This window comes from Alexandromys fortis, unplaced genomic scaffold (assembly GCF_014885135.2).
Source record: "Alexandromys fortis isolate MF-2015 unplaced genomic scaffold, M_Fortis_MF-2015_v1.1 scaffold_7, whole genome shotgun sequence".
NCBI lineage: Eukaryota > Metazoa > Chordata > Mammalia > Rodentia > Cricetidae > Alexandromys > Alexandromys fortis.
The window spans coordinates 13,201,125-13,213,585 of NW_026067920.1; the positions used below are offsets into that span (position 1 = coordinate 13,201,125).

The 12,461-nt window shown below is 37.8% G+C and overlaps 2 protein-coding genes across 4 annotated transcripts in view; one reads left to right on the forward strand and one right to left on the reverse strand.

The window, feature by feature from the left end:
* The window catches only part of Zpbp (zona pellucida binding protein), a 390,789-nt gene that overhangs the window by 237,618 nt on the left and 140,710 nt on the right, over positions 1-12,461 (reverse strand). Inside the window, exons 15-16 of the mRNA XM_050141095.1 lie at positions 5,664-5,757; positions 1,521-1,666 (exon numbers count right to left, since the gene is read on the reverse strand). The gene's annotated coding sequence lies outside the window, so the exon portion shown is untranslated. The remainder of the gene's footprint in view (positions 1-1,520; positions 1,667-5,663; positions 5,758-12,461) is intronic.
* Positions 1-12,461, forward strand: part of Vwc2 (von Willebrand factor C domain containing 2) — a 150,064-nt gene that overhangs the window by 121,597 nt on the left and 16,006 nt on the right. The gene's annotated exons all lie outside the window — the stretch shown is intronic.

Genomic DNA, 12,461 nt, shown 5'->3' on the forward strand with positions numbered 1-12,461 from the left:
CCAAAAGACACCTAAGGTCATGCTCAACCTCATTAGCAATCAGGGAAATGCAAATCAAAACAACTTTGAGATATCATCTCACACCTGTCAGAATGGCTAAAATCAAAAGCACCGATGATAGCCTTTGCTGGAGAGGCTGTGGAGGAAGGGGTACCCTCATCCATTGCTGGTGGGAATGCAATCTTGTGCAACCACTTTGGAAATCAGTGTTTCGGTTTCTCAGGAAATTCGGGATCAACCTACCCCTGGACCCAGCAATACCACTCTTGGGAATATACCCAAGAGATGCCCTATCATATGACAAAAGCATTTGTTCAACTATGTTCATAGCAGCATTATTTGTAATAGCCAGAACCTGGAAACAACCTAGATGCCCTTCAATGGAAGAATGGATGAAGAAAGTGTGGAATATATACACATTAGAGTATTATGCTGCAGTAAAAAACAATGACTTCTCGAATTTTGCATGCAAATGGATGGAAATAGAAAACACTATCCTGAGCGAGGTAACCCAGACCCAAAAAGATGAACATGGGATGTATTCACTCATAATTGGCTTCTAGCCATAAATAAAGGTCACGGAGTGTATACCTGGTGAACCTAACGAAGCTAAAGAAGAAGGTGAACCCAAGAAAAAACATATAGTTTTTTTAAGTTTTTAAGTAAAAAGCATTAGTGTTGCTTCCCATCAAACGTTCTGAGAGCTGCTCAGCTGACCACGTGCCTGCACTGCTTCTCCAGCCTCCTCACAGGACACTTTCCTCCTACTTAAAGGCTCCCTGCAGTGCTGGTCCACAAACAGAAGGCATGGTAGATGAAGGTTCCCATCAATTGCTTGGTTGAAGCTATTTATTTTGAAGCTATTTCTTCCTTTTTAAAGAACCTCTTTGCATGTAGTACAGTTGGATGGCATTGTACACACGAATGAAATTGCATGATGAACACCATTATGATTAATATATCCTAATTATTTCTAAAGCTGATTGCTCACTCTGAACCTCTAGTTGCTAATCTCTTTCAAGTCTCAGCGGCATTTTGCTCTGCTCTGAATTCCAGGGTGGAGACTGTCCCTTCTTTCTGCTCCTCAGTTCTTCGGAGGCAGTTTGACAATTGTCTGTTTTCTTTTTTTTTTCTTTTTTTTTATTGCTAATACAGAGATGGGTAAGCTTTTAATACATTTCTCAAAATGTCAGAATAAAATCAATTTATTTAGAAATTTCAATCTTAATTGAACAAATAAAAGGCATGTTCAGGTTATTTTGGATTCAGGAAAAGTGGAAGCATGCATACTGAATAAGGAAAGGATCCAGCTCTAGAAATGGCTGTGGAAATTAGGCTAATGCTATAAAATCCTGTCGGTCTATTTCTTTTACTTGTCACATTTTTAACATTTTTTAGACATATTTTGGAATTATTTAAATATATTAAGTTCTTTAGGTATGGGAAAAATTTTACTGTCCTGCTACTTAAAATTTCTTGATGATCTTTTACTTTATGAAAATTAGTTGACATTGGCTTACTTCGCCTGGAGTAGGGTCCTCTTAAGAAGTCTTCATGTTGGGTTGGTTGGTCATTGTGAGGCAGAAGCAGGTGAATGCCTGTAACTCCGAGGGCAGTATGGCTTACACAATGAGCGCCAGGACAGCCAAGGCTCTATAATAAAACCCTGTGTCAAACAAACAAACAAAAAACAAAATACCCCAATTCTATTAGAGTTGAAATTAAATAAATGAGATGTGCCCTGAATTCTTTATAGAGGGTTTTTAACTGTATGCAATTTAAATAAATGAAATCCTTTTGGATAGGTTTTCAAATTAGTTCATATTCACTGTACATATTCGTGGGTTCCATAAACATTTTCAGTCAAGTATACTATATACTTTAACTATATTTAATTCCATATGTTTTTCCCACCTCTCTCCCCACTAGATTCTGCTATACCACTCCTGGGGACATACCCTGAGGAGTCTAGACATACTACAGAGGTACCAGCTTGTCTGTGGTTTCCATGGCACTCTTCAAGTTATGAATCAGCCTAGATGTTCATACAGCTGTTAAGGAAGATGTAGCATAGACACACATGGTATTTTAATCCACTATGATCAAAACTCGGTCATGTTATTAGAAGGAAAGTAGATGGAACTAGAGATTATAATTTTTTTTGCAAAATTCAGAAAGACAAATATCAAATTTCTTTTCTCATATGTTGATTTTAGATATATGTCAATATATTCTTTGTCTCTGTCTGGTTTTCTGTTTCTCTGTCACTGTCTGTCTCTGTCTTTATCTTTCACTGTGTGTGTGTGTGTGTGTGTGTGTGTGTGTGTGTGTGTGTGTGTGTGTGAGAGAGAAAAGGGCAGAGGCTAGTGGGGAGAGAGGTGGGAAAAACATATTGTCTGTTTTCTTTTTGTTTTGCTGGTAATGGTTATCTTTTGCTCTTTTCAACAGGCTCACAATGGTTTCCTAAGTTGTATATTACAATAGATAAAAGAATCCCATTTTTTCTAAGGCTTCCATCTGTATGTAACCTGGCATCTTTTCTAAGTTACCAACTATAATCTTATTATAATGAGTGTTGCATCTTATCCTGTAGTAATAATATCATATCTCAATTTTCCAAAGATTGGACTGTGTGGCTCAATAACCAAGTCAAACTAGCTTCCAGTATTTTGTTAATGATTTTTTATTAGAACTTCCCCTATTCTTTCCTACATAATGTGTCTTGTGAACAATGGCAAAGCTTAATTCGTCTCAGAGAGTATGGTACCCAAATTTAAATATTTGGTCTCTGGTCCTTTAGGCAAGTGGCTAGATATATTTTTGACATGCTCTCTGAATATTATTATTTTGTGCTAACACTTTCTTCTGAATACTTTTTAGTCATTCTACCTTCAAATTTCCTACTACATCTTATTTCTATATTTTGATCTCTTTATGTTAATACCACTTGAGAAATCCCAGCTTATTTTATCCCTGTTTTCTTTCTAAAATGTTGATATATTTCTGTTATTATTGTATATATTAAGTATAATTGAAATTCTGTATTAGATAATTCCAGAATATGGAACAACTGGCTTTAATAGTCTTATCCTTGTGCAATTTCATCTTCTTTTCATTAAAAAAAATTGCTTGGCATTGTTTTTGAGGTATTTCATAGAACTAACTTAAGGATAAAGATAATGTCACCTTACCCAGAAAGAATATACATGAACATATATACACTGCCATCCAAAATAACCTAGCTAATTGACTTCACCACACATAACTTCACCACTGTGTTCCTTTACTCTTAGGAGTAAACAGGAAGTCATCAATTCTAACTTCTAACTCATAGTAAGTGGTGTTGATGGGCAGATCACTCCTAACCATTCATGTGTCCTTGGACTAAGTTATATGATAAAATTTTTGTGCCCAGTGAGCCTTTATTTTCGGCTGCTCTTTTATTTCTGTGGATAGTTGTTGTATGCTCTTTGCTGTCTTGGACTATTTTCCTCTTACGATGTTAGGTACAGTTTCTATTGTCAGAAGGCATTTTTTATCCTTTCCTTTTCACAAATTTATTTTCAAATCTTTGAAGGCTACTTGATTTGTTTTTAAAAAGAGGTCCTGTCTTCCTTAGACAATCTTATCACTATTCCCAAATGTTCATTGAAGCTATTATATACTCTCTGGTTCTTTTGTTTTTCGTGTTTATGTCTACAGAAACTCAGGCTTGGTTCTTCCCGTGCTCTCTCCCCAGTCTCTAAAAGGGGCGCAGCTCTAGTGCTGACACACGTGCTCCAGTGGAAGGAGAGAGTCCCACATCAGAGCCTGTGTAGTGGCGTTCATTTCACCAGTGGCTTGTACTTTGGAGTGTTCTCAGCCCACAGAGATACTCCACCCGTCTGATGATATACAGCCTGTCCACTCATGCTTACAGGCTTCCTATGCTTCCTCTTAGGATGGTCTGGGTTCTTAGGTTTGTTTCAGGAAGTAAACAAGACTCCCAACATCTGTGTTGTTAGATCCATAAAACAGTGTGCCATAGCTTCTTTGAGACACTCTGATAGTTCCCATCTATCGTGACGTGCTTGTCTTAAATCACCACTCTACTATTTCAGAATATATTCATTTTCACTGAAAGCCTTTGATTTGGTTACATTTCAATGATTATAATAATGATTATAAGTAGGCATTTAAAGGCAGTTTCTCTTCTAAAAATATTTATTGAGATATTTTTCATATGGTAATATGGTTTACTACAATAATTAGTTATTTATTTTTCCACTGTTTAAACATATATTTATTTCTAAGCTGAATTTACAAATATGTTTGTAAAAGATAAATCAATATTACAACAATAATCTCTATTATACAGCATACTTAGTATCCACTTAATTGAGTATAATTTTCTTTTTCTATGTTAAACTTGTCATGTAAATTAGATTTTCATATAATTTTATGAGCCCACAAGGAAATGAAGACAGATTTTAGACCAGCATCCAAGTGCCATCTGTTCGCTTATCAGTCACACACAGATTTTGTTTTACAAATTATTTAAAGCATGAAGTAATTGTGTATAAATATTTCAGAATACATCCACACATGCCGTAAACTTGGAGATGAGCTGGTGGTGTAGTTACAGTTTCCTCACTGGTTTAACTGACTGAGCAGACAACAGACAAAAGTAAAAGGCAAGCTCTTAAACTCAAGGTGCTAAGAGTTTGTGCCACTTCTAATTAGATTTCCAGGGGAGATTCTGGATGGCTTCCTCTCCTCTGCCATGCCACTAACACTGCAGGCACATGAGGCCACTGAAAAACAAATTAGAAAGAGAAAAGCAACTGCACCCGTATTTCACAGCAATATGCCATCCACTGCCTCCATTAGTCTTTTCTTCTACACATCCCACACTGTTATAGTGTCATTGTAAAGACCAGGAAGGAGGGAGGAAGAGGGAGAGGGATGAGACAGAGAGACTAAAGGGAGGTGGGGAGGGAAGAAGGGAGGGGCAGAGGAAGAGAGAAAGAGTTTCCAGGCAGACACTGTACAATTTTTCTGAAGCTGTCAGCTTCCCCACCTCTAGGTATTCACTGATGGGTCCATGTGCAGCTTTCACACACCACCCTAGAAGCTCAGAAGAGTCATTGGAGGAATCTTGGTTTTTGCTTTTCTTAACATATCAGAATTATAGAAATAAAAATTCCAACTCTTTCTTTTTAAATTTTTATCATTTTAATTTATGTCTGAATTTTCCTTTATCTTCAATTCCTAAAACCAAAATCCACTAAAAGTTTCAATGCTTTTCATGAAAACTTTAAGTTACATACAATTGCAGAGGACCCCCTCTCCTCCCCCCACACACATACACAAACAATTTTATTTTGCTGGATTCAAGCCACAAGGAAGGGTGGGAAGAGCCAATGTAAGATGTTCCCTTGGGTGTGGAGGGGAGACAGCACACCTCACTATGAACCCCAAGTACAAGGAAGAAAGAGGAAAGAGCCAGGCTGGTGGCCCTGAAGACACAGTTGTGGCCAGGCCTGTCACTGGGGGCAAGAGAAGAGGATCCTGCTGCTGTGTGAGGAGCCGCTGAGACCCTAGGAGGAAGGAAGCAGAGGTGTGCAACTGGAAGGGCAGAGGCGGGAGGATGAGAGGAGAGTGGAGGATATGGACCCGCACACCTGCTGAGCTGCAGCAGCACCTCCACGCTGTGATCCAGGCCTCCTTTACCATTTTCATTTCTCACCAAGGACAAATAGGAGTCAGCATAGAGGCCTAAAGGACGGAAACACAGAAGTCTGAAAATGAGAAACTAAACAATAGGAAAAATAGAAAAATACAGAAAAAAATGATAAACCTGAAAGCAAATTCCTTGGATAGAGCCATAAAATAATGGCTTTCAATATGTCAAAATAAAACATTAGAAGCATTAGCTTACAGAATTATGAAATCTACGCAGGACACCATAGTTGTAGAGTTAAATTTATTATGGGAGATATTGTATAACTAGGTAATCATAAATGATTAAAGTCTCAATTAGGTGGACTATTTTCTGGCCTTACTGAAAATGACTCAAAAGAAATAATACAGAATTTGAATGGTGTGAAACACATGTAAAAAGTGAACTATTGCTAAATAATTCAGTTACAAAATGACTTTTGCAAGTTTCTGAGAAGCAAGTTATATATGTAATAATTAAAATTAGCACATAAAAGCAAAACAATTCTCAATAAATTTAATAAAATTAGGATAAATCTAAACCTCAACCTCATTAAAAACAGCTCTGGAAAGAAAAGTACAGGAAAATTCCACTTATTGATTTAAGAGGGTAACCTTATTAAATCGCATCTGGTAATGTAATACTCCATAAATATTTAGGGCTCTTCTGGCAACCCTTTCAAACTATAAAAACTCAATGTCACAACAGCAGCAAAATACATCTTTTATAAAGTATTTTTTTCTAGTGTAATTCTCTAAGTTCAAGCTGGTAGAACTGCACAGAGTTCTAACACAGTGTGAGTTTGACAATGTCTCATCATTTAGATAATGATTTTAGATCTAATTTTAGACCATTAACACATTAGTGATTGCAATGAGGACATGGTCCCTTGAACAGGCAGGTATTGTTAGAAACGGTAAGGAGGAGCTAAATGCCTATGCACTGAGATAAACTTGGCAGGACACTCTTGGTTCCTTGATATGGCAAATGAGAAAGAAACCAGGCACTGGATGCTATTATTTGGCTCTAATCTCTCCCAAAAGTCTGTGTGCTACTAGCCACAGTGGGGCTACTAGAAGGTGGTAGCGACACAGTGGGTGGACTTTAGGTCACTGGTAGCAGGCCTGCTAAGGAGATTGAAAATGTCAACACCTTCATTTTCTTTGCTTCATGGCTGCCTTAGGGAGAGCAACTTGTTCTAGCATATGCTGCCTACCATGATGCTCAGTCTCACTCAAGACAAAGCAAAGGGGCAAACCCTGCACTGAGTGGACCTCTGATGCCATGAGAACTTCCTTTCTAAGTTGATTGTGCTGTTCAATTTTAAGTACTGAGTTACTTCCTTTAGAAAATGATATATTTATAAAATTATAAAAAACAAATACAAACATTTTATATAAAAAATGAAAATTTAAAAACACAATGAAGAAATGGCATCTAAGAATCTTACTGACATCTTAAGCTTCAACATCCTAAAGTGCAAAGACCTCTGGCAGGAGGAGGTACTGAGGGAGTGGCCTCCAAGGGTGCAGGCCTAAGCCAGCAACCTCTGTGGGACCAGATCTGATCCAGAGACCTACATAGAAACAGGCCTGAATGAGTGACCACCATGGGACCAGGTCTATGTGAGCAACCTCCACCAGAGCAGACCCAAGCCCACAGCCTCTACCAGAGCAGGCCCGAGCCAGAAATCTGCACTGAAAACAGCCTGATACTGCACTGAAAACAGACAGGAGGACCAATGGAACTAAATCAAAAACCTGGATATCAATCCACACATCTTTGAACACCTGATTTTTGACATAAATCAAAAAATACAAAATGGGAAAAAGAAAGCATCTTCAACAAATGGTGCTGGTATAAATGGATATCAACATGTAGAAGAATGAAAATTGACCCATATCTATCACCATGCACAAAACTCGAGTCCAAATGGATCAAAGACCTCAACATAAAACCAACCACATTGAACCTCATAGAAGAGAATATGTGAAGTACACTTGAACACATTGGCACAGGAGACCACTTCCTAAATATAACCCCAGTAGCACAGACATTGAGAGAAATAATTAATAAATGGGACCTCCTGAAATTGAGAAGCTTCTGTAAAGCAAAGGACATGTTCAATAATACAAAACAGCAGGATACAGAATGGGAAAAGATTTTCATCAACCCCATATTAGACAGAGGACTGATCTCCAAAATATACAAAGAACTCAAGAAATTTGTCATCAAAGGAACAAATAATTCAATAAAAAATGGTTTGCAAACATAAACAGAGAACTCTCAACAGATGAATCTTTTCAGACACTTAAGGAAATGCTCAACATCCTTAGTCATCAAAAAATGCAAATCAAAACAACTATGAAATTCCATCTTATACCTGTAAGAATGGCCAAATTCAAACACACTGATGACAGCTTATATTGGAGAGGATGTGGGGTAAAGAGAATACCCTTCCATTGATGGTGGAGTGAAAACCGGTACAGAAACTCTGAAAATCAGTATGACAATTTCTCAGAAAATTAGGAAACAACCTTCCTCAAAACCCAGCAATACTACTTTTGGGTATGTACCCAAAGGATGCTCAATCATGTCACAATGACATGTGCTCAACTATTTTCTGTCATAGCCAGAACCTAGAAACAACCTAAATGCCCCTCGAGCAAACGATAGATAAAGATGTAGTACATTTACACAATGGAGTACTACACAGCAGGAAAAAAAATCTTAAAAATTGCTAACAAATATATGTATCTAGAAAACAGCATATTGAGTCAGATAACCCAGAGCTAGGAAGACAAATACCATATGTACTTATTCATAAGTAACTTTTAGACATAAAGCAACAAAAAACTGGCATATAATTCACAATCCCAGAGAACCTAGACAACAAAGAGGATCCTAAAAGAGACATCCTTGGATATACTCTCCATAGGAAATAGAAAAAAGCCAAGATTTTTCTGAGTAAATTGGGAGCATAGGGATCATTGGAGAGTGTAGAAGGTGAGCAGAGAGGATAGGAGGGGAGTGGAGAAAAATATATAGCTCAATAAGAACAATAAAAGAAAACAAAAAAGAAATAAGGAATGTGAAACATGTGGGAAAAACTTAAATGAAAATCTTTATGGAATAAGAATTTAATAGTAGTCACATAATTTTCATGACCTCCAACAGCATATTACAGTTTAAAGAGAATGTACATGAAACTGAATTCACATTGTGAATGTCATGCTAATAAGGAGACTAATATGTAGCATGAATAATAAAAACCCAGAGTTGGATATTATTTATGGCTTAACCTGAAACCAGTAAAGCATTCAAGCCACTAGAGAGGTCTTACCTCTATCAAGGCTGGGCAACCACAAACTAAGCAGCTAAACAGACTAAGCAGATTAAACCTCTCTCTCCTCTCATTTTATAATCCTTCTGGTGCTGGGATTAAGGGCGAATGACTCCTTAGTACTGTGCTTAAAGATGTAGGCCACCACCACCTGGATTTCTTTCTGCATTGATCTTGTGTAGTCCAGGATGAGCTTGACCTCACAGAAATCCATCTGCCTTTGTCTCCCAAATCCTGGGATTAAAGGTGTGTGCCACCACTGCCAGACCTCTAGTGGTTTAGTTTGCCCTTCTGATCTTTAGGCAAGCTTTATCTATCAGGACATAAAATATTACTATACTTTTGTCTAAAATAAAAATGGCTGTAACTAATGTAAGAAGAACTTATGAAGGCTTCAAAGGTCATTTGTTAGGCATGCTCATGGTTCACTCTTTAAAAGAGAAAACTCTAGCTTTGAAAACAATGATAGCCAGATGAGAATATGTTTAAAAGATCTGAGTCTTCAGGTAGTGTAGAATCCTACAGGCTCTCTTTCTCACTCCCAGCAGCATCTCCCAGGTTCAGCTCCTAGTTAACCTTCTCAAGGCATACCCGTCATCTACCCGACAGTCAGCACTCACAGTTCTCTTTCATTTGATAGTGACCTCAGTGGGCAAAGTGCATCTTTTAACACTAGCTTCCTTCTGCCTCCCTCATAAGCAACTGACATACCACCTGGCAGTATTCTGATCAAACCACAGACAGGTCAGCCCTTCACAAATGCAGATGGAAGTCCAGTTGTGTATAATCCTAGTATGACTCAAAAGCCAGTTCAAACCTAAGAGGTGGTCCTCCACAGCCACCTCTGCCACCTCTACCACCTCAGCAGTCACCTGGGTGAAGAATGGTGATGATAAAGCTCAACCTACCAAACAATCCACAACCTTGGGCACACTCACCCCACAGTGGAAACAAAACAAACGTTACTGTGTACCGTAGGAGGCTGCTAGTTCATTTCCCTCCGACCCAAAATAACCACACACATACTGTATTAATTAAATCACTGCTTGGCCTATCGGCTCTAGCTTCTTATTGACTAACTCTTACATCTGAATTTAACCCATTTCTATTAGTCTGTGTATTGCCACGTAGCTGTGGCTTACTGGGTAAAGTTCTGTCCAGCATCTATCTCTGGTGGTGGCTCCATAGCTTCTCTCTGACTCCACCTCCTTTCTCCCAGCATTCAACTTAGTTTTCCCCACCTAACTAAGTTCTACCTATAGACCAATCCAGTTTCTTTATTCATTAACCAATAAAAGCAACACACAGAGAGAAGGACCTCCCACACCAACTGTGACCACCAGAGTGGGCAGAAGTGTATGGAATTTAGTAACAACATAGACAATACTGTTCAGCACAGTCCTCAACTTTGCAGTACCATCACTTCACCACTTCAGTCACCAGCAAGGGTCCACCCTAAAGATCATCTTCGGACCACCACTTTCCATCATGTCCCCATTGGATAGATCTTTGTTCTTAGACAGAGAGATGCCAGTTTTCCACTTTTTGGCTGACCCCTGCAGTACAGCCCTCCTATTCTTCTGCACAGACACATTTCAAACCAACAGTGTCAGTCTGGCAGTAGGCATGGAAACTGAGGACATAGACAAGCTAAGAAAGCTGCATCTACTGACCTTAGAGCCAACAAAGCAGTCGTTGGCCAGGTGGAATGCCACTGTAGTAGGATATTAAGGATGCAACATATTAAATAACATATTAAGTAATAACCAAATTGGAATATATTATACCTGAATATTCAAGGTGTTTACTAAAGGTGACTCAAAGTCATAGGAATGTTTTCCATCAATTGGAATAGGAACACAGCTTCCCAGAGGCCCCTCAGATCCCCTCATTGTTTATACTTTCTGACTTGTTTTATTTATGCTCCTCTAAAAGCTCTACTTTGGTGTTTCTTTTCTTTTAATGACACATGCAAGACTCAAGGTGGAAGACGGTACTCTACTAAATTATCATGTACCCAGAGTATAGTTTTTAAACAAGTAAAGCAACAGTTGAAAGAACTATTCTGAGAGAATGATTTCATGACTTTATTTCAAAGTTCTTTCTGCAGTAATGTGCCAGATAAAGGACTCATTCAGAACATATGAGAATGAAAATTAATGCAGCTAAGTGCAAAAGAGAGGACTGAATCTCACAAACACAGTATTGAGGACAAGAAGTCCACATCAGAGGGCTACATAACTTCCAAGTGTTCTTAGCAATAATAAAAACTGGAATCTTATTCAATTATATAGGAATTAAGGCCAGGATGGGTGATAAAAGAGATCCTCAAACTTAGTAATGTCGAGTCCCTGGAATTGTGTGGCAGCTTGATGCATATGTTTCTGTTTTTGTCCTGGGCAATGAAAGCCCCTATGTCTGTGTTAGTAAATGAGCTTGCTCATGCCCCAGTGTGTCTCTCAGCTCTGCACAAGCCAAAGAAGTCCGTGACATATGTTACAATTGCTTTATTGACCCCTTTGTGAAATACACATGTCCCCCAAATACTAATATCTACTTATGAATGCAGGCTTTCATGATCAAATAAGTTTAAAAAGTGCTCTACACTCCAAGCCTGCTTCTCTGAGTGTATTTATTGACATGACTAAGGCTCTGAAAAGGCAGGCTTTTTGTAAAACATCCTCGTTTAGTTTGTTTAATGAAGTCTGTATCCAGTTTATTCAACAGATAACATTTTAAGTTTGAAAAATGATTGCTTTTACATATTTAAATTGAAAAAGAATATATTTTTCATTTTTTGAGTGAGACATATTATGTATTTTTCTAAGAATTGAGTGTGTGAATGTTTTCACCACTAAAACTGGGAGAAGGAAACCCTAATTGGGGATTGAGGAGGGAGGTAAAAACAGGAGAGTGGAGAAGGAGGGACAAATAACATTAAAAAATGTTTGATAAGGCTTCAAAGAATTATATTATTCTATATTTACCTAAAAGTATATATAGTAGGTACATATACATACATGCATTCACAGAAAGTTGTATGTATATATATTTGTGTATGTATGTGTATAATATATAAAATAATAAAGATGGCCATTAAATTGAGGAGGGATATGGGACACAGGTGGTGTTAGAGGGAGAAAAAGGGGGTAATATAATTTTTAAAATTTAATAATTAATGATAATAAATAAAAAATATATTGAAAAAAATCTCACTATGTAGCCCTGGCTGTACTGGAACTCACTCTGTAAGCCAGGCTTGAACTCAGAGATCTACCTGTCTCTGCCTCCTGACTGCAGAGATTTAAGACATCTGCTACCACATCAGGCCATATATGTGCCTTATTTCATGAATTCTTGTAGTAAAAATCTAAAACATACTAGTGGTATACACATAAACAGGTTTGTGGTTTTTAG